Source organism: Rhinopithecus bieti, unplaced genomic scaffold (genome assembly GCF_001698545.2).
Source record: "Rhinopithecus bieti isolate Rb0 unplaced genomic scaffold, ASM169854v2 scaffold_79532, whole genome shotgun sequence".
Classification (NCBI taxonomy): domain Eukaryota; kingdom Metazoa; phylum Chordata; class Mammalia; order Primates; family Cercopithecidae; genus Rhinopithecus; species Rhinopithecus bieti.
The window spans coordinates 1,211,297-1,236,906 of record NW_016830370.1 but is presented as its reverse complement, the minus strand read 5'-3'; the positions used below and the strand labels follow the sequence as shown (position 1 = coordinate 1,236,906).

Sequence of the window (25,610 nt, the reverse complement as noted above, 5' to 3'; positions counted from 1 at the left end):
TCTTGAGTTCCCTCAGTATTTATTGACCATTATCTTTACCATCTTAGAAAAAGGGAAGTGGCAGGATAATAGGATCATCGTAGGGAGAAGGTCAGCAGTAAGACATATGAATAAAGATCTCTGTGACATGAGTAAGTTTAAGGAAAAGTGCTGTGCCTTGATACGCATACGCAAACATCTCCATACACCTTTTTAGTGCATAAAGAGCAGCATTGCCGCTAGCACATCCCACCTTCAGCCCTAAGGCGGTTTTCTCCTTTCTCAGTAAACAGAACATAAAATCGTCCATCGACCGGCAGGAGACAGATGCTTTTCTCTATCTCAACTGCCAAGAGGCCTTCTTTCCTCTTATACTAGTCCTCCTCAGCACAGACCCTTCATGGGTGTCAGGCTGGGGAATGATCTTTCCCTTCCCACGAGGCCATATTTCAGACTATCACATGGGGAGAAACCTTGGACAATACCTAGCTTTCCTAGGCAGAGGTCCCTGCGACCTTCTGCAGTGTGTGTGTCCCTGGGTAGTTGAGATTAAGAGAATGGTGATGACTTTTCACAAGCATACTGCCTTCAGGCACTTGTTTAACAAAGCACACCCTGCACAGCCCAGATCTGTTAAACCTTGAGTCACCACCGCACATGTCTCTTGCAAGGACAAGGTTGGGGGTAGGGTCACAGATTAACAGCATCTCAAATACAGAACAAAGTGGAGTCTCTTATGTCTACTTCTTTCTATATAGACACAGTAACAGTCTGATCTCTCTTTTCCCCACAAGGAACCACCTCAGAAGTGTATCAAAGTGCCATGATTTTACCTTGTCTAGGACCTGATAAGAAAGTACAGTTCAACCTATGATCACTTCTATTCCAATCAATTTATGGGGCCGAGGCTTGTTACAACAATGCCATGCAGAGATTACTATCCCAGTCTCCCTATACAGCCCCGTGAGTCGAAAAATAATGAGTAAAATGGGATATCTCCCAAAAAGGGACTAGGGAAGCATGGAGATGCCATTAAAGTCCCAACTGAGGCTGAGGGAAATCAAGAAAGAAAAGAAATAGGGTATCATTTTTAGGAGAGGCCACTGTAGAGCCTCCAAAACCCATTCCATTAACTTGGAAAACAGAAAAACATGTATGGGTAAATCAGTGGCCGCTACCGAAACAAAAGCTGGAGGCTTTACACTTATTAGCAAAGGAACAATTAGGAAAGGGACATATTGAGCCTTCATTTCTGCCTTGGAATTCTCCTGGTTGTAATTCAGAAAAAATCCAGCAGATGGTGCATGCTGACCGATTTAACAGCTGTTAATACTGTAATTCAACCCATGGGGGCTCTCCAACCCAGGTTGCCCTATCCGGCCATGATCCCCAAAGGTTGGCCTTTAATTATAACTGATCTGAAGGACTGCTTTTTTACCATTCCTCTGGCAAAACAGGATTTTGAAAAATTTGCTTTTACTATACCAGCCACAAATAATAAAGAACCAGCCACCAGGTTTCAGTGGAAAGTGTTGCCTCAGGGAATGCTTAATAGTCCAGCTATTTGTCAGACTTTTGCAGCTCAAGCTCTTCAACCAGTTAGAGACAGGTTTTCAGACTATTATTCATTATGTTGATGATATTTTGTGTGCTGCAGAAACGAGAGACAAATTGACTGTTACACATTTCTGCAGACCGAGGTTGCCAACCCAGGACTGACAATAGCATCTGATAAGATTCAAACCTCTATTCCTTTCCATTACTTGGGGATGCAGGTAGAGGAAAGGAAAATTAAACCACAAAAAATAGAAATAAGAAAAGACACACTAAAAACATTAAAAGGGTTTCCTTTTTTTTTTTTTTTTTTTGGGAAGAGTCTCCCTTTGTCCCCCCGGCTGGAGTGCACTGGCGTGATCTTGGCTCACTGCAAAACATTAAATGACTTTCAAAAAGTTGCTAGGAGATATTAATTAATTTCGGCCAACTCTAGGCATCCCTACTTATGCCATGTCAAATTTGTTCTCTATCTTAAGAGGGGATCCAAAATTGAATAGTAAAAGAACATTAACTCCAGAGGCAACGTAAAAAATTAGTTGAAGAAAAAATTTGGTCAGCACAAGTAAATAGATCACTTGGCCCCACTCCAACTTTTGATTTTTGCTACTGCACATTCTCCAACAGACATCATTGTTCAAAATGCAGATTGTTCTGATGTCTTCCTTTTCTACATAGACACAGTAACAGTCTGATCTCTCTTGCTTTTCCCTACATTAAACATTTTCAAGTGTACAGTCTAGTGGTATTAAGTACGTTTACTTTTTTTTGCAATGGATCTCTAGATTAATTTTATCTTACAAAAGTAAAATTTAATACATTATAAACAATTTAACTTAGCCCTTTTTTCCTTTTTCTTCAGCTACTGAAGAACACCATTTTACTTCCTGTTTCTATAATTTTGGCTGATTTCCATATTCTTATTAGTGTAATTATATAATGTCTGTTTCTTTTTGACTATTTTATATAATGTAATGTTCTCAGGCTTTGTTTTTGTAAAATGTGTCAGAATATCTTTCTGTTTTAAAATGAAATACTTCATTGTATGTATGTCACATTTTAAAAATCTAATACTGATCTCTAAAGGGACATTTGTGTTGTTCCCAGGAATTGTCTTGTGTAAATAATAATGAAGAACATGCATATGTAAATATCTATTTAAAGTCCTGCTTTAAATATTCTTGGAATAGTTAGGATACAGTGATGTAGTACTATGTGTATGTCCATATTTTTGTTTCCTGAGCCTTTGATGTCATATCCAAAAAGCGATTGCTAAGAACAGTTGCATGAAACCTTCACCATCTATGTTTTTATTACATTCCACATATGTGTAAGATCATGTGGAATTTGTCTCAGTTTATCTGGTTTATTTCTGTAACATATGATCTAGCAATTTGAATTCTTTTTTTCTTACATGGTCAACATTTTATTGTCTTAGAATCAAAAAAAATCTTAAATTATGATGTTTATTGCTTAAATATATATCACCCTGTGATACATTTTTTTCTATAATAGCTGTACTAACTTACAATCTTACGAGCCTTATATGTTAACTTTTATGTACATTCTCACTAACAATTTTTTTTTTTTTTGCCTTTCTAATTACAGTCATTCTAACTGCAGTGAAGTCGTATCTTATTATGGCTTTGATTTGCATATCTCTGATAATTAGTGATGTTGAGCATCTTTGCATGTTCTTCTTGGCCTTTTGTATTTCTTGTTTTGAAAAATGCCTCTTAGTCCGGGCACAGTGGTTCATGCCTGTAATCCCAGCACTTTGTGAGGCTGAGATGGGCGGATCACCTGAGGTCAGGAGTTCAAGAGCAGCCTGGCCAACATAGTGAAAACCCCTTCTCTACTAGCTACACATGGTGGCAGGCGCCTGTAATCCCACCTACTCAGGGGGCTGAGGCAGGAGAATCGCTTGTACCCAGGAGGCAAAGGTTGCAGTGAGCTATCGGGGGAACCAGCCCCCAATATTTCAACATAGGTTCTTTTCTGTTTTCCCTAAGTGTCGGCCAGTCTGAGAAATAAAAGAGTACAAAAGAGAGAAATTTTAAAGCTGGGTGTCCAGGGGAGACATCACATGTCGGCAGGTTCTGTGAAGGCCCCCCGCAAGCCGCAAAACTAGCAAGTTTTTATTAGCGATTTTAAAAGGGAAGGGAATGTACAAATAGGGTCACAGAGATCACATGCTTCAAAGGCAATAAAATATCACAAGGCAGATGGGCAAGGCAAGGTCACAAGGCCAGGGCAAAACTAGAATTGCTGATGAAGTTTCTTGTCCCACTGTGCACGTGTTGTCATTGATAAACATCTCAACAGGAATCAGGGTTCAAGAGCAGAGAACCAGTCTTGACTAGAATTCGCTGGGCTGGAATTTCCTAATCCTAGCAAGCCTGGGGGTGCTGCAGGAGACCAGGGCATGTTTCATCCCTATCTACAACTGCATAAGGCAGACACTCCCAGAGTGGCCATTTTAGAGGCCTCCACCTGGGAATGCATTCTTTTCAGAGGACTGTTAATTAATATTCCTTACTGGGGAAAGAATTCAGCGATATTTCTCTTGCCCATTTTCGGCAATAAGAGAAATACAACTCTATCATGCCCGGCTCCCAGGCATGGTTTATCTCCCTTGTTCCCTGAACATCACTGTTATCCTATTCTTTTTTCAAGGTGCCCAGATTTCATATTGTTCAAACACACATGCTTTATGAACAATTTGTGCAGTTAACGCCATCATCACAGGGTCCTGAGTCGACACACATCCTCAGCTTACAAAGATGACAGGATTAAGAGATTAAAGACAAGCATAGGAAATTATAGGAGTATTGATTGGGGAAGTGATAAATGTCCATGAAATCTTCACAATTTATGTTTAGAGACTGCAGTAAAGACGGGAGTAAGAAATTATACAAGTATTAATTTGGGGAACTAATACATTTCCATGAAATCTTCACAATTTATATTATTCTGCCATGGCTTCAGCCAGTCCCTCCGTTCGGGGTCCCTGACTTCCTGCAACAGTGAGCCTAGACAGCATCATTGCACTCCAGCCTGGGCAACAAGAGTGAAACTCCATCTCAAAAAAAAAAAAAACAAGAAAATGTCTCTTAATGTCTCTTCCCTAGTTTCAAATTATGTGTTATATTTGTTGTTAAGTTTGTTATATATTCTGTAAGTTTTCCTCTCATGTATATTTTGCAAATATTTTCTTTCATTCCATACATTTTCTCTTCACTCTGTTTTCTTTGCTGTGCAAAGCATTCTTAGTTTGTTGTAATGCCATTTGCATATTTTTGTGTATGTTTTGAAGTCTTAAAAATTCTTTGTTCTGCAATATGTTGTAAAGCATTCCTCTATGTTTACTTCAAATATCTTTATAGGTTTAGGTTTCCTATTTAAATCTTTATTTGTGATTGAGTTTTTTATATCATAAGAGGTAGGGGCCGCCGGGCGCGGTGGCTCAAGCCTGTAATCCCAGCACTTTGGGAGGCCGAGACGGGCAGATCACGAGGTCAGGAGATCAAGACCATCCTGGCTAACATGGTGAAACCCCGTCTCTACTAAAATACAAAAAACTAGCCGGGCAACCTGGCGGGCGCCTGTAGTCCCAGCTACTCGGGAGGCTGAGGCAGGAGAATGGCGTGAACCCGGGAGGCGGAGCTTGCAGTGAGCTGAGATCCGGCCACTGCACTCCAGCCTGGGCGACAGAGCAAGACTCCGTCTCAAAAAAAAAAAAAAAAAAAAAAAGAGGTAGGGGCCTAGTTTCATTTTTTTATATGTAGATAATCAATTTTTCTAGCACCATTTATTGAAAAGACAGTCTTATTCCAAATGTGTGTTCTTGATATCTTTGTTGAAAATCACGTGGCTCTAGGTTCACGAATTTATTACTGGGCTCACTGGATACTTTGACCTGTTTATCTGTTTTTATGTCAGTATCATCCTGTTTTGCTCATTATAATTTTATAGTATGTTTTGCAGCCAGGTAATGAGATGCTTCCAGCTTTGTTCTTTTTGCTCAGGATTACTTTTGCCATTTGTGGGTCTTTGGTGGTTCCTCATAAATTTTAGGATTTTTTTTTTTTTTTTTTCCATTTCTGTGAAAAAAACTCATTAGTGTTTTGCAATTACCATATCTGTAGAATCACCTTTGGGTAGTATAGCCATTGATATTTTTTCAATTCATTTAAGCAAGAAAAATCTCAATTTCTTCATGTCTTTTTCAGTTTTTTATCATGTTATAATTTTCAGTGTAGAGAGTGTTTACCTTTTTAATTAGGTTTGCTGCTAGACATCTAGATATCTTTATTTTTATTGTGTATGTAGGAGTATTTGGCAAAATACAACATTCAACATGCCTTTAAGAAACTCAGGCCGGATGCGGTGGCTCAAGCCTGTAATCCCAGCACTTTGGGAGGCCGAGACGGGCAGATCACGAGGTCAGGAGATCAAGAGACCATCCTGGCTAACACGGTGAAACCCCGTCTCTACTAAAAAATACAAAAAACAAGCCGGGCGAGGTGGCGGGCGCCTGTAGTCCCAGCTACTCGGGAGGCTGAGGCAGGAGAATGGCGTGAACCGGGGAGGCGGAGCTTGCAGTGAGCTGAGATCCGGCCACTGCACTCCAGCCCGGGCGACAGAGCGAGACTCCGCCTCAAAAAAAAAAAAAAGAAACTCAACAAATTAGGTATAGATGGTATGTACCTCAACACAATAAAGGCCATGTATGACAAATCAATGACTGATACCATCTTAAACAGGAAAGAGCAGAGCACTTTTTTTCTGACACCTCGGACAAGGATGTTTTCATTGTGTATGACAGTATTCAGCTGTGTACGCCATAAGACTGTGGAGCATGGCTGGGCATGGTGGCTCACACTTGTAATCCCAGCACTTTGGAATGCTGCAGTGGGTGAATCACTTGACGTTAGGAGTTCAAGACCAGCCTGGCCAACATGATGAAACCGTGTCTCTACTAAAAATACAAAAATTAGCTGGGTGTGGTGGTGAGCACCTGTAATCCCAGCCAGTCAGGAGGCTGAGGCAGGAGAATAACTTGAACCCGGTAGGCGAAGGTTACAGTGAGCCAAGATCCTGCCACGGCACTCCAGCCTGGGTGACAGAGCAAGACATCATCTCAAAAAATAAAAAATAAAAAGACTATGGAGCACAAGTCAAATATGGATCAGTTATATGTCTATTTCTATTATAAGAGTCTCTGTGTTTATCTATATGCATATTGTTCCTGTTAGTGTTTATGAGTTGTATACTTGTTCGGTTTATGTGTATACAATGGTGGTTTTACCCTGCCTAGCTGAGTAGTCCTTGAAATTCTCCTAATTTTACCCTCTATTTATTTGTAAATCTATGTTTTGTGTGTGGGGAGAAACACTTGTGATTTGAAGATTTCAAAACTGTCAAACTTCTGTGTCTATTTTAGATATTAGATACTGTTTTAATTGTCAAAACACAAACTTTACCATCTTAAATTTTTTTAAATATTGAGTTCAGTCATATTAATTATATTGATATTGTTACGTATATAATTATATTGACATTGTTACGTACTATATCTTTAGAATATGTTTATCTTGCAAAGCCAACACTCAAAACACATTAAACAACTAACTACTTTTTCTGTTTTCTGGTCCTTTACAAAAACAATTCTGTTTTCTATTTTAGAGTCAAACTGCTTTAGATATCTCATGTGAGTTGATTCACACAGTTTGTGTCTTCATGGCTGACTTATTTCATGTCACACAATGTCATCAAGATTTATCTTTATTACACTTGTTAGAGTTTTTTTGCTTTTTACAAACTGAGTAGTATTTCATTATTTTAATATTACAAATTTATTCATTCATTTGGTGAGAAATTTGCATTGCTTTCATTTATTTGCTTTCAGCAACAGTACTACAATAATTATGAGTGTACAAATTACTCTTCATTCAACCATATGTGTGATAGTGTATATTTATGCCGGATTTTATTTTATTAATCTAGCTGTTCAGCTTTATACCCATATCAAATTGTTTTATTTCTTTTGCTTTGTATGTGCTTTGAAATCATGAGCTGTGGTGCCTCCAACGTTTTTTTTAATTGTTGGGTGCTTTATTGTCCCTTGAAATTCTATATAACTTTGGGGTTGCTGTTTCTATTTCTGCAAGAAATTGATTAGAAATTTGACAGGGATTTCGTTTAATCTGTAGATTACACTGAGCAGTCTAGACATCTTCATAATATTTCAAAATTTGAACAAGAGCATGCTGAAGACTGTATTTTTTAATTTCTATAAATATGTCAGTGTTAGTTTTCTTTCATTAATTTATACTCTCATTCCAGTTTGGTCATTAAAAGCTATCCGTAAAATTTCTATTTAAAAACATATTTTAAGACTTTTTTTGTGGCCTAACAGGTGGTTTATCAAGGAGAACATTGTATCAGCTGTTGAGAAGTGTGTATATCCTGCTGTAGTTGCGGAGTATTCTCTACAGTTCTCTTAGGCATAACTGCCATATACTGCTTCAAGTCTTCTCTTTTCTTATGAATATTCTTTTTTGATTATTCATTACAGAAATTGGGGTATTGAAATATTCTACTACAGGCCAAGCGTGGTGGCTCACACCTGTAATCCCAGCACTCTGGGAGGCTGAGGTGGGCAGATCACGAGGTCAGGAGATTGAGACCATCCTGGCTAACATGGTGAAACTCCATCTCTATTAAAAATACAAAAAATTAGCCAGGCATGTTGGCGGGTGCCTGTAGTGTCAGCTACTCGGGAGGCTGAGGCAGGAGAATGGCGTGAACCCGGGAGGCAGAGCTTGCAGTGAGCCAAGATCACGACACTGCACTCCAGCCTGGGCGACAAGAGCGTGAGACTCCATCTCAAAAAAAAAAAAAAAAAAAAATCTACTATAATTATATTGCTTCCTCTGTCTTGCTTTGTCAGTGTTTGATTTTTATATTTGGAACCCTAATGTGACACTGACACACACACAGACACACACAAACAATTTATATATATATATACACATTTGTCATGGGTTCACAGTAAATGAAGCTTTTTATTGTTGTTTAATGTCCTTCTTGGTCTCTTGTGCCTTTAAAATATATTTTATGAAATATTACAGTTTTGACTTAAGATGTACTTTGCATAAGATAATCTTGACCTCTTTTGTTTATTTGCACGAAATGTTTTCTTTCATCTTGCCTTTTTCAGTCTCATTTAATCATTAGATCTCAAGTGATTCTTGTTGAAAAGCAAGTTGGATCTTGCTTTTTAATTTGGTGGCATCTATTTTGAATAGAAAGTTTACTTCAAAAATACTTAATTTGCTTAATTAGAAAGACTTAGTCATCTTTTAATTGTTTTACTTGATTATTATACCTTTGTCCCTTATTTCCTTTCTCTGTCTTCCTTTGTGTCTTTTCTATTTTTATATTGATAGGGCTTCTTATACTTTTGTGTATCTATACAGATACTTTGTGGTATCTTGGGAATTACATAAAATTTCATAAAGTTAAAATCATATATCTTAAACTGGTAAGAACTTCATTTGCATTTGAACATTCTTCTTCATACATTTGCCCTCAACTTTGTTATTGAGGTATCATATTTTATGTTGTATATTAACAGATTGTTTGATTTTTTTATGCTTTTATCTTTAAAACTTTAGAGAATAATTAAAATATTTTCTGCAATATTATAATGGTACAGAACCTTATATTTGTATATGTGCATATCTTTTTCAGAAAGTTATGTATTTTCATATGATCATGTTTTGTTTTCTTGCATTGTTATTTCCAGTGAAAGACACTTTCTTCAGAAATCTTTTTTTAAGGGAGATGTGCTAATATACTTTTTCAGCATTTGGTTATTTTGAAAGGTCTTTACTTTTTTTTCATTTTTAAGACAGTTTTGCTGGTTGTATTATTCCCACTTAGAAGTTATTTTCTTTCAGCACTTTTATCACAATTCCTTCTGGTCTGAAAAAAATTTATTGACAGATTTACTGGTTATCTCATAAGACCACACTTATAAATGACACATCACTTTTATCTCGCAGCTCCTAAGATTCTCTTTGACTTTTGAAACTTTGCTTATATATGTGCCTTGCTATAAATCTGTGTGTGTGTATCCTAGTTGAAGTCTGTTGAGCTTCTTAATTTTTTATATCCTTTTTTTACTTCTGAAAATTTGTCATTATTTTTGTTTTTTTCACCTCCATGATGTCTGTTATTTATGTTTTTACTGTTTTCATTGATTCTCATTTTCTGATTTTATTTAGTTTTATGTATTTCCATTTAGCTCACTGAGAATACTCAGGTTAAATTTTAAAATTCGCACATCTTCATTTTATGGTTGTTTTCTGAAAACCTTTAAATTTTTTTAATTGGCCATGTCACCCTAATATTTTGTATGCATTGTAATATTTGCTTGTTATTTGAAGATTAACAAAAAGCCATTTGTCACAATCTTTACAATGTTGCTTTGTCCTGCCATAGTCTGAAACCAATTGTCTTTGATAGAGATTATGGGAGCCGCCCATACATGTTTTAAGGATGTGTCTTTTTTTTTTTTTTGAGACGGAGTCTCGCTCTGCCGCCCAGGCTGGAGTGCAGTGGCCGGACCTCAGCTTACTGCAAGCTCCGCCTCCCGGGTTCACGCCATTCTCCTGCCTCAGCCTCCCGAGTAGCTGGGACTACAGGTGCCCGCCACGTCGCCCGGCTAGTTTTTTGTATTTTTTTTTCTTTTAGTACAGACGGGGTTTCACCATGTTAGCCAGGATGGTCTCGATCTCCTGACCTCGTGATCTGCCCGTCTCGGCCTCCCAAAGTGCTGGGATTACAGGCTTGAGCCACCGCGCCCGGCCCAAGGATGTATTGTCTGGAATTTCATGTTTTTCAGTTAAAAGGGTTTGTTCATATTTCTTCTTAACAATCTGTAATCATTGCTCTACCTACTTTCTGTATTTAACACTGCAGTCTGCTCCTGAAACATTTACAGTTTGTCTCAGCAAACCCAAGCTGTCCTTTCCAAGTATACCATTGTTTCTTTCAGCACTGTATTACTGGAGACAGGAACCAGATTTTGTAAAGACCACCAAAAGCCAGAAGTTAAGAATATGTGCATTAGTATTTTTCTTCTTTTTAAAGACAGAAACTGGTAATTGACAGTTTACCCCTAAAGATATAATGCTATATTGGGGAGGAGGAAGAGCTGTGTAAATGTAACAAATTTTCCTTTCTGTTCTATGTGGGCTCTTGGCGTTGTTCTTACCTGAGGCATTACATAAAATTAACTCATTTACAGATTTTGCACAAAAGCATTTTGATCAGTATATGTTTGTTACATGTATATGTCTGTGAAGGAATTATGGCCTGTGGTATTTTGTTGTGCCATCTTACTAATGTACTTTGTATAAGTTTATATATTAGTGTAAAGTAAGTATATTCATATGAATCTAGTAAGTGGGATTTGTTATTTCTTTCAGGTGTGTGTTCTCATTTTACCCAAGACCTTTGGCCAGCGCAGGGCAAAGAAGATTCATTCACAAATTTATACTGAGAAGATATGAGAAATGTGGACAGAAGAATTTACAATTAAGGAAGGGCTGTAAAAGTGTGAATAAGAGTAAAGTGCAGAAAGGAGGTTATAATGGACTTTACCAATGCTTGTCAACTACCCAGAGCAAAATAATTCAATGTAATACATGTGTCAAAGTTTTTCATAAATTTTGAAATTCAAACAAACATAAGACATAATGGAGAGAAATCATTTAAGTGTAAAAAATGTGGCAGATAATTTCCCAAGTTCCTCCAACTAAATTAACGTAATGGAATACATGCTGGAGGGATACAAATGTGAAGAATGTGGCAAAATCTTTACCTCATCCTCAAACTTTGACAAACATAATAATTCATACCAGAGAGAAACCCTACACATGTGAAGAATGTGGCAAAGCCTTTAATAGGTCCACAACCCTTACTAAACATAAGAGAAATCATACTGGAGAGAAACTCTACACATGTGAACAATGTGGCAAAGCCTTTAGATGGTCTGCAACACTGAACATAAGAAAATTCATACTGGAGAGAAACCCTACAAATGTAAAGAACGTGGCAAAGCCTTTAGATGGTCCACAAGCATGAATGAACATAAGAAAATTCATACTGGAGAGAAATCCTACAAATGTGAAGAATGTGGCAAGGCCTTTTATAGATATTCACACCTTACTAAACATAAGAGAATTCATTCTGGGCAAAAACCCTACACATGTGAAAAATGTGGCAAAGCCTTTAGACCTCTGCACTGAATGAACAGAAGAAAACTCATACTGGAGAGAACCCCTACAAATGTAAAGAATATGCAAAGCCTTTAGACGGTCCAGAAGCCTGAATGAACATACAAATATTCATACTGGGGAGAAACCCTACACATGTGAAGAATGTGGCAAAGATTTTACTTGGTCCTCAACCCTTACTGTACACCAGAGAATTCATACAGGTGAGAAACATAGTTGATAACATAGTTGAATGATATTTCTAGTAATATGTTTCCTTTGGCTTTAAACAGCAAATAAATCGAAGAATATTGTTCCATGTTCTTTTTATTTAAATTTCTTAAAATTTTTGTAGGCACATAGTATGTATATATATTTCTGGCATATATCAATTATTTGAATACAGGCATACACCATGTAATAATCCATCAGAGTAGGCTGGGCGTGGTGGCTCATGTCTGTAATCCCAGCACTATGGGAGGCCGAGGCAGGAGGATCACGAGTTCAGGAGATCAAGACCATCCTGGCTAGCACGGTGAAACCCCATCTCTACTAAAACTACAAAAAATTAGCTGGGCATGGTGGTGGATGCCTGTAGTCCCAGCTATTCAGGAGGCTGAGGCAGGAGGATGGCGTGAACCCAGGAGGTGGAGCTTGCAGTGAGCCAAGATAGCACCACTGCACTCTAGCCTGGGTGACACAGCAAGACTCCATCTCAAAAAAAAAAAAAAAAAATCCATCAGAGTAAATGAGTTATTAATCACCTTAAGTTTTTATCCTTTGTATTACACACAGTCCAGTTATACACTTTATTTTTAAATGTACAATTATTTTTTACTACAGATCGTTTTATGATTGTAATATATCAAAGTATAATTTATCCATTTCTGAGTCCTGAATGAATACTTTAAAAAATGTCTCGGCCGGGCACGGTGGCTCACGCCTGTAATCCCAGCACTTTGGGAGGCCGAGACGGGCGGATCACGAGGTCAGGAGATCGAGACCATCCTGGCTAACACGGTGAAACCCCATCTCTACTAAAAAATACAAAAACTAGCTGGGCGAGGTAGCGGGCGCCTGTAGTCCCAGCTACTCGGGAGGCTGAGGCAGGAGAATGGCGTAAACCCGGGAGGCAGAGTTTGCAGTGAGCTGAGATCTGGCCACTGCCCTCCAGCCTGGGTGACAGAGCGAGACTCCTTCTCAAAAAAAAAAAAAAGTCTCATATTTATCTTTGAACATGTAGCGTCTTGTCCTGCAAACACATACGGACTTTTCATTTTTATTTACATCAAGTTAAATATATACATGTATTGCTCTAAAAATAAACCTTTAGGTATAAAAAAATTATGGAGCAAGTAACAGTGTTTGTGTAACACAGAGTTTGTACCTACTTTCCAAAGAAAAGATCAATATTGGAACAATGAAGATTCTTTTATAAGGTGGATAATTTACTAGAAATTTAGAAACCTAAAACATTCTGAAATCAAATCTATATTTCTTTGGATTTAATTACTCTAAAATCTAATTGTTGAGACTCTCCCCATGTAAATTGTTTTCATTTGTCTGGTACTCATGTTAGAGCTATAATTTACTTGTTTCTTATTTCTTTTGTTTTTACTTCATTAAGTATTTATGATGTGAGCTGGTGAGAAATTGTAAGAATGATTTTTATAAAATTTAACAGTGCACAGAAAATTTTTAGATGCAAGTTCACAATTTGTGTATTGTTATATTTTATCTGGTTAGAAAATTTCATTTTGTTGCTTTAACTGGAGAACCCTATATGAACTGTTTTCTTTAGTTGTTGCTTTCACTTTTTACTTGACATAAATGAGTTTATGTATTGTGTGCCAATTTGTTCAGGTACGTGCTAGAAAATCTTTTAAGTCATGGAGATGTTTTAATATATAATTGTAGTGAACAAACATAAGAAAGTGCCGAGTATGTAATAGATGCTCCATAATTAGCCATATTCTTTCTGGAGTCAGTTTGTAGTTGCAAGTAAGAGACTGAAAATATGTATAGTGAAGAAATGGCATTAATTCTGCATGTGGAGAGGACATCTGTTCCCAGGCTACAAAACTGAGTCGTTCTGAATTTAAAGAGGGTTTTTTTGTTTTGTTTTGTGTTCATTTAAAAGTAAACTTTAATGTCAAAAATGCAGACTTAGGGAGGGAGGGCATAAAGATCACACACAAGGCTGCCACTTCACACTTGCAGGGTTGCACAGCAGCTGAGCAAAGGCTCTCCTCACTTCCCAGACCGTGCAGCAGCCAAGGAGAGGCGCTCCTCACTTCCCAAATGGTAGGGCCGCCCAGCAGAGGCACTCCTCACTTTTTAGTGCCGCCGCCAGACAGAGGCGCGCCTCAATGTCCAAAAAGGTGTGGCAGCCGGGCAGAGGCGCTCCTCATGTCCAAGACTGTGCAGTGGCCTCGGACGGTGCAGTGGCCGGGCAAAGGCGCTCCTCATTCCCAGAGAGTGCAGGGAGCCAGGTAGAGGCGCTCCTCACTTCCCAGATGATAGAGCCGCCCAGCAGAGTCACTCCTCACTTCACAGACGGTGGGGCAGCGGGGCAGAGGCACTCCTCACTTCACAGAAGGTGCAGTTGCCGGGCAGAGGCGCTCCTTAAAGAGGATTTCTGTTTTACGTTTATCCACAGCTATGTATGCCTCACAGCTCCTCTCCTTTTGTTACGGCACAGTTTTCTCACTGTTCTCTTCATGCCATGTAATCTCACATGGACTTTCTAGGTTCTGATAAGTTTGAATTTTTTTAATGTGGTAAATTGTTCCTAATTGGACTTTTTGAGGTTATTTATAGCTTCTTCATGCAGCATTTAGATCACTTAATTGAGGTAAGTCTTTTAGTGTTCACAGGTAAGAGAATTAAGTCAGCATTGTTTTTCTGCTTATGAAAGAAAATTTTTGAGGTTCTAACACAAACTGTCTTAAGCATAACACTGTTAGAATAGGTAAAGCATTAATATGGGTGGGTTGCATATTGTCAGCACCATATGAAGAAAATATCAGAATTTTGAAATTTCTTCAGAGAAAATATACCTTACAGATAAATTTTTTAGGAGACTTAATGGTAAGAGTTTTCCATGACATACTTATACCAAAACTTATTTTTTCATGCAGAATCTTCTATTTTTGAATGTGAATCTTAAGTGTTGGAAAATAATAGAATGCTCTCTGTAGATTCAAAATTTGGAATGATCTTTTTTGTCCAGATTGATACCGCAATCCTGAGGAACTTCTCTTTTCATTCTTAGTCACCTAATTTTAACGAAGTCCTTGGTCACCTTCTCTGGAAAAATTCTGGAGAGTATGGCAGCTGTTAATCTCAGCGATTNGACTCCTTCTCAAAAAAAAAAAAAAAGTCTCATATTTATCTTTGAACATGTAGCGTCTTGTCCTGCAAACACATACGGACTTTTCATTTTTATTTACATCAAGTTAAATATATACATGTATTGCTCTAAAATAAACCTTTAGGTATAAAAAAATTATGGAGCAAGTAACAGTGTTTGTGTAACACAGAGTTTGTACCTACTTTCCAAAGAAAAGATCAATATTGGAACAATGAAGATTCTTTTATAAGGTGGATAATTTACTAGAAATTTAGAAACCTAAAACATTCTGAAATCAAATCTATATTTCTTTGGATTTAATTACTCTAAAATCTAATTGTTGAGACTCTCCCCATGTAAATTGTTTTCATTTGTCTGGTACTCATGTTAGAGCTATAATTTACTTGTTTCTTATTTCTTTTGTTTTACTTCATTAAGTATTTATGATGTGAGCTGGTGAGAAATTGTAAGAATGATTTTATAAAATTTAACAGTGCACAGAAAATTTTAGATGCAAGTTCACAATTTGTGTATTGTTATATTTTATCTGGTTAGAAAATTTCATTTTGTTGCTTTAACTGGAGAACCCTATATGAACTGTTTTCTTTAGTTGTTGCTTTCACTTTTACTTGACATAAATGAGTTTATGTATTGTGTGCCAATTTGTTCAGGTACGTGCTAGAAAATCTTTTAAGTCATGGAGATGTTTTAATATATAATTGTAGTGAACAAACATAAGAAAGTGCCGAGTATGTAATAGATGCTCCATAATTAGCCATATTCTTTCTGGAGTCAGTTTGTAGTTGCAAGTAAGAGACTGAAAATATGTATAGTGAAGAAATGGCATTAATTCTGCATGTGGAGAGGACATCTGTTCCCAGGCTACAAAACTGAGTCGTTCTGAATTTAAAGAGGGTTTTTTTGTTTTGTTTTGTGTTCATTTAAAAGTAAACTTTAATGTCAAAATGCAGACTTAGGGAGGGAGGGCATAAAGATCACACACAAGGCTGCCACTTCACACTTGCAGGGTTGCACAGCAGCTGAGCAAAGGCTCTCCTCACTTCCCAGACCGTGCAGCAGCCAAGGAGAGGCGCTCCTCACTTCCCAAATGGTAGGGCCGCCCAGCAGAGGCACTCCTCACTTTTAGTGCCGCCGCCAGACAGAGGCGCGCCTCAATGTCCAAAAGGTGTGGCAGCCGGGCAGAGGCGCTCCTCATGTCCAAGACTGTGCAGTGGCCTCGGACGGTGCAGTGGCCGGGCAAAGGCGCTCCTCATTCCCAGAGAGTGCAGGGAGCCAGGTAGAGGCGCTCCTCACTTCCCAGATGATAGAGCCGCCCAGCAGAGTCACTCCTCACTTCACAGACGGTGGGGCAGCGGGGCAGAGGCACTCCTCACTTCACAGAAGGTGCAGTTGCCGGGCAGAGGCGCTCCTTAAAGAGGATTTCTGTTTTACGTTTATCCACAGCTATGTATGCCTCACAGCTCCTCTCCTTTTGTTACGGCACAGTTTTCTCACTGTTCTCTTCATGCCATGTAATCTCACATGGACTTTCTAGGTTCTGATAAGTTTGAATTTTTTTAATGTGGTAAATTGTTCCTAATTGGACTTTTGAGGTTATTTATAGCTTCTTCATGCAGCATTTAGATCACTTAATTGAGGTAAGTCTTTTAGTGTTCACAGGTAAGAGAATTAAGTCAGCATTGTTTTCTGCTTATGAAAGAAAATTTTGAGGTTCTAACACAAACTGTCTTAAGCATAACACTGTTAGAATAGGTAAAGCATTAATATGGGTGGGTTGCATATTGTCAGCACCATATGAAGAAAATATCAGAATTTTGAAATTTCTTCAGAGAAAATATACCTTACAGATAAATTTTTTAGGAGACTTAATGGTAAGAGTTTTCCATGACATACTTATACCAAAACTTATTTTTTCATGCAGAATCTTCTATTTTGAATGTGAATCTTAAGTGTTGGAAAATAATAGAATGCTCTCTGTAGATTCAAAATTTGGAATGATCTTTTTTGTCCAGATTGATACCGCAATCCTGAGGAACTTCTCTTTTCATTCTTAGTCACCTAATTTTAACGAAGTCCTTGGTCACCTTCTCTGGAAAATTCTGGAGAGTATGGCAGCTGTTAATCTCAGCGATTTTAATGCAAATTCATTTACTTTGTTCACGGAATGGCCAATTTATGGGACCTTTAGCATGTTACCCTTTTAATGTCTTTAGCAAGTTACCCTTTTAATGTCTTTAGCAAGTTACCCTTTTAATGTCTTTAGCAAGTTACCCTTTTAATGTCTTCCCTATAATTACTATCAGCACTAGAAACTCCAGGTGCTTCAAACTTAAAGCAAAAGCCCTAGAGTACATCATCTTGTCTTATATAGTGTTCTGGGTCTCAAACATGCTGGTAAAAGAGTTTCTGTGGTTATTATATTACAAAAACAGCACAAAAACTACCTAGTTTTGGTAACATTCAAAGACAGACCAGCATTTGAAACGTTATTCTACGATGGTTTTTAAAATGCATTTTTAATTGACAGATAAAATACATATTTATCTTGTAGAACATGGTGTTTTGAAGTATATATATATGCTGTTAAAGGCTTACTTCTAGGTAATTCACATAGTAATTATTTTTGTAATGAGAGCACATAACATTGACCATCTCAGCATTTTTCAAAAATACAATTCATTATAGTCACCATGCTGTACAATAGATTTCTTGAACTTATTCTACCTAGACATCTGTAATTATGTATGATTTTACAGACATCTCTCCAAATGCTTTTTTCTAAATACCCTAGTATCTGGTAAGCAACATTCTATTGTCTGGCTTATTTTCATTTAGCATACTATCCTCCAAATTTGTTCATATTGTTTTAAGCGACAAGATTTCCTCACTTTTAATCCTGAATTGCATTTCCTTGTGTATACCATATTATGAAAAAATGAATTGAAATATGCATCCATTTATTGGTTGAGCAATTCATGTAATTAAAAGATATTTGTGTTAAAGCATGTATTAATGAAATTCAGCTTTTACACACTATTTTTGAGACCAAATCTCACTCTGTCACCCAGGCTGGAGTGCAATGGTACAATCTCGGCTCACTGCAACCTGCACCACCTGGGTTCACGCAGTTCTTCTGCCTCAGCCTCCTGAGTAGCTGGGACTATAGCCGTAAGCCACCAAGCCTAGCTAATTTTTGTATTTTTAGTAGAGACGGGCTTTCACCATATTGACTAGGCTGGTCTCGAACTCCTGACCTCATGATCTGCCCACCTTAGTCTCCCAAAGTGTTAGGATTACAGGTGTAAGCCACCCCCCACCCCCAGCCTACACATTTTACTAATAGTTAATTTGTACTAGACACTAATCGTAACACTATACATGTGTTAATAAATTTAATTTTCACAGTTACTCCATAGCATAGGCATTGTTATCCTTATTTTAAAGAGAAACAGAGCCACAGAGAAAAATTACTTGCTCACAACAGTGCAGCCAGTTTTAAAACACAGGCAACTTTGACTCCAGAGAAAACACTCTTTATTACAGTAAACACCCTCTTCAAACAAAATAAATGACTATCTGTCTTCAACACCCATTCTTAGTAAATATTTAACAAAATTAAATCAATTGATATTTTGTTATATGGGTGTGCAAATGTATAAATTATGATACATAAAGGAGAAATATTTCCTCTATTTAACGAAACTATATAAACTCTAGAAATTGCTCTTTGCTACTGACATGTACCTGGGAACAACCTTTCTTTCAACTGTCCTTCCCTACCCCTCCACACTTCAGAATATTTATAGCATGATTTTTACGTAAACCCATAATCAGCAAATGCTGTAATGTAATTAATCAAATATTTACTACAAATGCAGCAGTACACTATGATTTTATTACTTTCTTAATACAAATTTTGAGTTAAATAATTATTTCACTCTATATTAGCATCCTTTGTGCCTGTTTCTCAGTTTTGCCTAATACTACCAATTATCTTACTTTTAAACTATTTGTTTATAAAACTTTAAATTATCTCTGGGAACCTCAGCTCAGCAGTCAGAGTGCATGGCCCTGACCAGAGCCCTAGAACTAGAAAAGAACCACGGAGTACTTTTTATACAGATTTCAAATATGCCATTTTAGTATTCCACAATTATGCCACCATTTGGAAAGAAATGATTGTTGACAACAAAGGATACCCCTATTAAATATGGGTCATAGATTTTTTGCCCTACTGTAGGCTATCCACCTATCACAGAAAGCTGTAGTTCATTGCTGGGGCTGCCAGAAGTGCCAAGATGAGATTACCTAGACAAACAAGAGGGTTGGCCAAGCAGGAAGGGCCACTACCCTTTCTGGGGAACTCCTTATGGCCCTTATCCCAACTTTGCCTAACAACCTGCCCACCCTGCAATCGGGTATCAAATGTCAGTATACCCTAGGATCTGAAAGAATGTATAACTTGGGAGAGGTTATTTTCCCCAGGTTCTCCAACAGAAAGCAATAAGGGCACTCCATAATTCTTGTCTCTTTAGAAGAGACCATCTCCATCAGCTGTAACCAAACAACCAAAAAACTCCTCTTTTTGACAAGTTTGTGAAGCCTGTCCATCTGGGTCTATAACAATCCTCCAGGCCCTAAGCCACTCCCCTTAATTCAGCTAGTTCAGCAACAAGAAACCTAGCCAGTGGGAAGAATGGTAGGTAGACTTTAATTAATTGGCAGCCTATTGAGGCTACAAATACCTCCTGATCCTTGGGGATGCCTTTACTGCCTGGGTTGAAGCCTCTCATACTAGAATAGAAAAGATTCAGGTAGTTGCCAAGATCATTCTGAAAGAAATTTTCTCTTTGAGCCTCCACAGTCTTCACAAAGTAACAATGGCCTATATTTTATTTCACAAACTACTCAAACAGTGGCAAAAGTCCCAGGGATAAAATACTTTTCACACTCCTCCTGAAAGCCACAATCTCCCAGGAAGATAGAAAGAACTAATCAAGCTATTAAAAGGACCTTGAGCAAATGATGCCAGGAAACCTCTTTACCATGGCTAGAACTTCTGCCCATGGCAATTCTCCAGATAAGAACAGCCCCTAAATTACATCTATGCCTTAGTTTCTTTGAAGTCCTATATTGGAGACCCTTCCTACATGCAAACCCAATATTACACCCAGAGGTCACCAAATTAACCCAGTACATAAATCCCTGACTCAATTTCAAGAGGTCATCCAGGAGTTTGGACAGACAATTCTGAGTCTGACTCCCCACCCCTCCCAAAACCAGACAGGATAACAAGTCCTCATTAAAGTCTGGAGAGATGGATCTCTCTGATCTCAACTAACCCCCTCACAAAAGAACAATGTTACTATCATACTTTCCACCCCAATAGCTATCAAGTTTCCTGGCATCGCCGGGTGCGGTGGCTCAAGCCTGTAATCCCAGCGCTTTGGGAGGCCAAGACGGGCGGATCACGAGGTCAGGAGATCGAGACCATCCTGGCGAACACTGTGAAACCCCGTCTCTACTAAAAAATACAAAAAACTAGCCAGGCGAGGTGGCGGGCGCCTGTAGTCCCAGCTACTCCAGAGGCTGAGGCAGGAGAATGGTATAAACCCGAGAGGCGGAGCTTGCAGTGAGCTGAGATCCAGCCACTGCACTCCAGCCCGGGCAACAAAGCCAGACTCCGTCTCAAAAAAAAAAAAAAAAAGTTTCCTGGCATCTGGACACATTACTTTTGAATACAACTGGAAACACATTAAGGAACCAAAGATGAAACCAACACTCAGCTACTATTGTGACCCACAGAAGGACTTACAAATTTCTCTCTAAATGAGAAGTAATGTTGTCCCTCCTTAAGCCTCAAAGTAGGGTAATCCCAATAACGGCAATCTTATTTGTGGTGGTACTATTGATTCTTTCTTTCACCCTAACTTGTGCACCACCAGGAGTTCCATTAAGAGCTTGTTTGTGTTTTTTTTTTTTTTTTTTTTGAGATGGGAGTCTCATTCTGTCACCCAGCCTGGAGTACAGTGGCACTATCTCGGCTCACTGCAAGCTCTGTGTCCCAGGTTCACACCATTCTCCTGCCTCAGCCTCCCGAGTAGCTGGGACTACAGGCGCCTGCCACCACACCGAGCTAATTTTTTTGTATTTTTAGTAGAGATGAGTTTCACTGTGTTAGTGAGGATGGTCTCGATCTCCTGACCTCATGATCCACCCGCCTCAGACTCCCAAAGTACTGGGATTACAGGTGTGAGCCACCGCGCCCAGACATCTAATAATTTTTTAACCTAATTTATTTTACTTTTGACTGCTTTAGTCCATCAGCAATGTTAGTAATATTTTGGTGTTTATATTACAAGTCATAATACTCTGCAAATTTACTAATACACCTCGTTACTGTAAACCAACGCCCTCTCCAGGGAAGATTTCCTATGTCCCTCCTACATTTAAACATCAAAGCCATAATCTGAGGAGTAGTGATCTCTCTAATAGTCATTGTGTTAACAGTCTCTCTTAATCCACAAGCATCCCAATTTCGCCCTATTCTGAACCATGCAGTTTAATGTTCTCTGGTCATTACTCATATTTTTTTTTTTTTTCACTCTCCAGGCAACTCCACAACTACTAAACTCTACCAATTCTTCCTATGCCTCAATTAGCAAGTCATGAATTCCTCTTCATTCAGGGTAGGAATAGCCTACTTGGCCACAATACAAGAATGGGCAACTTCTCAAGCCCAACTTAGCTTCACCTATCATCGAGACCTCTCTATACAAAAACCTTCCCTCTGTTAACATAATACACTTTTTTTTTTTTTCTGAGAGGGAGTCTCGCTCTGTCGCCCAGGCTGGAGTGCAGTGGCACAATCTCGGCTCACTGCAAGCTCCGCCTCCCGGGTTCACGCCATTCTCCTGCCTCAGCCTCCCGAGTAGCTGGGACTACAGGCGCCCGCCACCATGCCCGGCTAATTTTTTGTATTTTTAGTAGAGACGGGGTTTCACTATGTTAGCCAGGATGGTCTCAATCTCCTGACCTCGTGATCCACCTGCCTTGGCCTCCCAAAGTGCTGGGATTACAGGCGTGAGCCACCGCACCCGGCAACATAATATTTTTAAAACAATCAAACAGTTTTTAAAGATTTTCTTAAACCCACCCCCATTGATTCAAGCCCCTTGTTCTCCCCTGCTACCCTCACTGGCCAGGCACTCCTATGCATCTGTGCTAATGTAAATTCCAGAACCATTGTGGGTGATTTTGACCCAGCACAATGCAATACAACCAGCATCATTATTGATAGTTCTCAAACTTTTTTGTTTCACTAAATATTCTCAATATCAAATGAGATTTTCTGTTCTCCCCCAAATGTTTTAACTGCTGGACTATTCATCCAAAATGATGCCTCCAACTTCTGCGTCAGTCACCCTTCTTGGAGTCAACCCAGTCCATGGTGTTGACCAAGCTAGTATAAATTATGAAAAGGTTTCAAGTCTTTAATTTCTTTCAGAAAACTCTGTTCTTTGATACTACTAGAAACATGACCATGTTTTTTTTTTAAAAAAAAAAAAAGGACTCATGTCTGGCTCCCATGGCAGCAGCAACTTTAGTGGCAGAATCTCATATATTGGGTAGCCAACAAGGACCCTGGTCAATATTTGGAACTGACCTCACCTTCTACATCCATTTTTATCAACTACAGAACTTTACTTCCTACGTGAAATGCAGGCTTATCTCTCCCTCTCTGGAAACTGGACCAGCACATGTACTCTGGCTTCCTTCACCCCTAAAATTTACATTGTCCCGGGTGATGCTTCCTTGCTGTTACCCTTTACTGCCTCACACCAGATCGACTGAACAGTTTTTTGTTGTTTTTTTTTTTTTCCTGAATGAGTTTGGCATTTCAAGTGTCACTACAGGAATCGCTGACATAATTATTGCCTCCTCAACTTACCACAACCTGTCTCTGGAACTGACTCACAAAACAGAAACCACTGCTCATACTGTTACAGAGTGACAGCAACAACTTGATTATCTTGTTCATGCAGTTTGAAATTGTAGAGGTCTTGCCACACCAGCTGCAGCTCAGGAAAGAATCTGCCTTGTGCTAGGAGAAAAATGCTATTTCTGGGTTAACAGATTAGGAAAAGTCCAGGACCATGTTAGAGATTTTACAAACCAGGCCTCTCACCATCAGAAACATGCCACTGAGAGCTAGTTCTCCTGGGATGCCACCTGGTTCCAATTCTCATGACATCCTGTTTTTTGGGGGGATCCCTAGCCTTTGACTTCCTTTCTCTCTTTTGTGAGCCTTGCTCACTAAATCTAGTAACCAGGTTTTTTTCCTATCACCTAGAAACTCTCAGACTTAAAATGGTCCTGCAACAGGAATATCAACCTATTTTCCCTGTCTGGACAGCCATATCCCTACACATTTCCTCTGCACACTGCAAATCCAACCTTCTGGGAGAACATGGAGGGAATCTTTTTCTGACAAAGAGCAAGAGAATGAGACACTGATGAATTCTTTATCTCATATTACCAGGAAGTAGTTACCAGAGACCCACAGTGCCCCTAGACTCAAATATTTTAGAGTCTCAAATCTATTGAGGAGGGAATGTTAGTCAGTTAGACATGAGCAGAAAAAGCCCCTGGGGGAGAAAAACCTCATGCTCCAAAGACAACCCAAAATATGTATGCTAAATTTGAGCAGAGAGGACAGGAAATACCTATGAAGAAAGAATACTCAGAAACACCCCCTTAAGACACCCAGTAATTGCTCGTACTGTGATTAAACTGTCAGAATGTAGCTAGCTATATGCTAATAAAAAGGGGGAAGGGCAAAAGGAAACTTCCTAAGAGATATGCTGCAATAGTAAGTACAGATTTGACTGCTATATGATTTTCCTAGGGTAGTGGTAATAAGCAATTCTGCCATTAAGACTCACTGATCACTGGAACTCACACATGTACATCAACTGACAGTAAGGAAGCATCTCATAGACCTAGACAGAAACTCGGTGAGGATAAAAGAAAAGATTTACCAGGAAGCAGGAAACTCCATAAAGACAGAGGCAGACAATTAAGACAGAGGTGGGAATTTTTTTTAAGTCTCTGATAATAAAAACTGCAACATGTAAATCTCAAAGCTGTTCCCAACTGGGCCAATCCACTCCTCCTTCAGTGTGTTATTTTCCTTTAATGAACTCCCTGCTTGCTTCACTAATTGTCTCTGGGCTGAATTGTTTCTCTCAAGAAAACAAGAAACAAGGACTTTATATATGCTGAATTACATTAATGTAAATAATGAATGTTTGAATTCAATAACTGCCATAATGTCCAAATTTTTTTCGGAGAAGGTGACCAAGAACTTGGATAAAGTTAGATGACTGAAAATAAAAACTATACCCCATGAACTGCATCCTCTAAAACAAATCTCAAATTCCTCAAGATTGCAATATGAATCTCAACAACAAAAGATCACGGCAGATTTTCAATCTACACAGATCATTCTAATATTTTTCCAACACTTAACATCTACCCTCAAAAATAGAAGATTCAGCATAAAAAATAAGTTTTGCTAAGTCGTAGAAAACTATATGTAAAATTCTTCATCTACCATTAAGTCTTAAAAATTTTATTTTGAAGATATGTTTTAAGAGATTTCAAAATTCTAATGTGTTTCTTCATATGGTACTTACAATATGCAACCCACTTATGTTTATGCTTTAATATATATTAAGGTATGTTACATTTAACACACTTTGTGTTCCAATCTCATACAATTTTTCTTCAACAGAAAAACAATGCTCACTTAATCATTTTACATATGGACAGTGAATTACTCTTACCTCAATTAAGTGATCTGAATGTTGCATTGATAAGCTATAATCTCAGACACCCAGTTAAAAACAATTTATTACATTAAAAATTCCAAACTTCTTATCAGAGCCTAGAAAGTCCAAGTGAAATTACATGGCATGAAGAGAACACTGGAAAACTGCAGCCATAACACAAAGAAGAGGAGTGAAGCATACATAGCTGGGGATAAACACATGAAGACATCAGAAAACTAAAGATAATTAGAAAATAAAAACAGGCCAGGCACAGTGGCTGATGCCTATAATCCCAGTACTTTTGGAGGCCAAGGTGGGTGGATCACGAGGTCAAGAGATTGAGACCATCCTGGCCAACATGGTGAAACCCTGCCTCTGATAAAACCACAAAAATTAGCTGGGCATGTTGGTGTGCACTTATAGTCCCAGCTACTTGGGAGGCTGAGGCAGAGAATCGCTTGAACCCGGGAGGTAGAGACTGCAGTGAGCCAAGATAGTCCCATTGCACTTCAGCCTGGCGACCGAGTGAGACTCCGTCTCCAAAAAAAAAAAAAATATATATATATATATATATATATATGG

At 38.5% G+C, this 25,610-nt stretch overlaps 1 protein-coding gene and 1 pseudogene across 1 annotated transcript in view; both read left to right on the top strand.

The window, feature by feature from the left end:
- LOC108524358 (putative zinc finger protein 876) overlaps window positions 1-12,188 on the top strand; it is a 28,691-nt pseudogene extending 16,503 nt beyond the window's left edge.
- The window catches only part of LOC108524377 (zinc finger protein 141), a 162,020-nt gene that overhangs the window by 38,323 nt on the left and 98,087 nt on the right, over window positions 1-25,610 (top strand). The gene's annotated exons all lie outside the window — the stretch shown is intronic.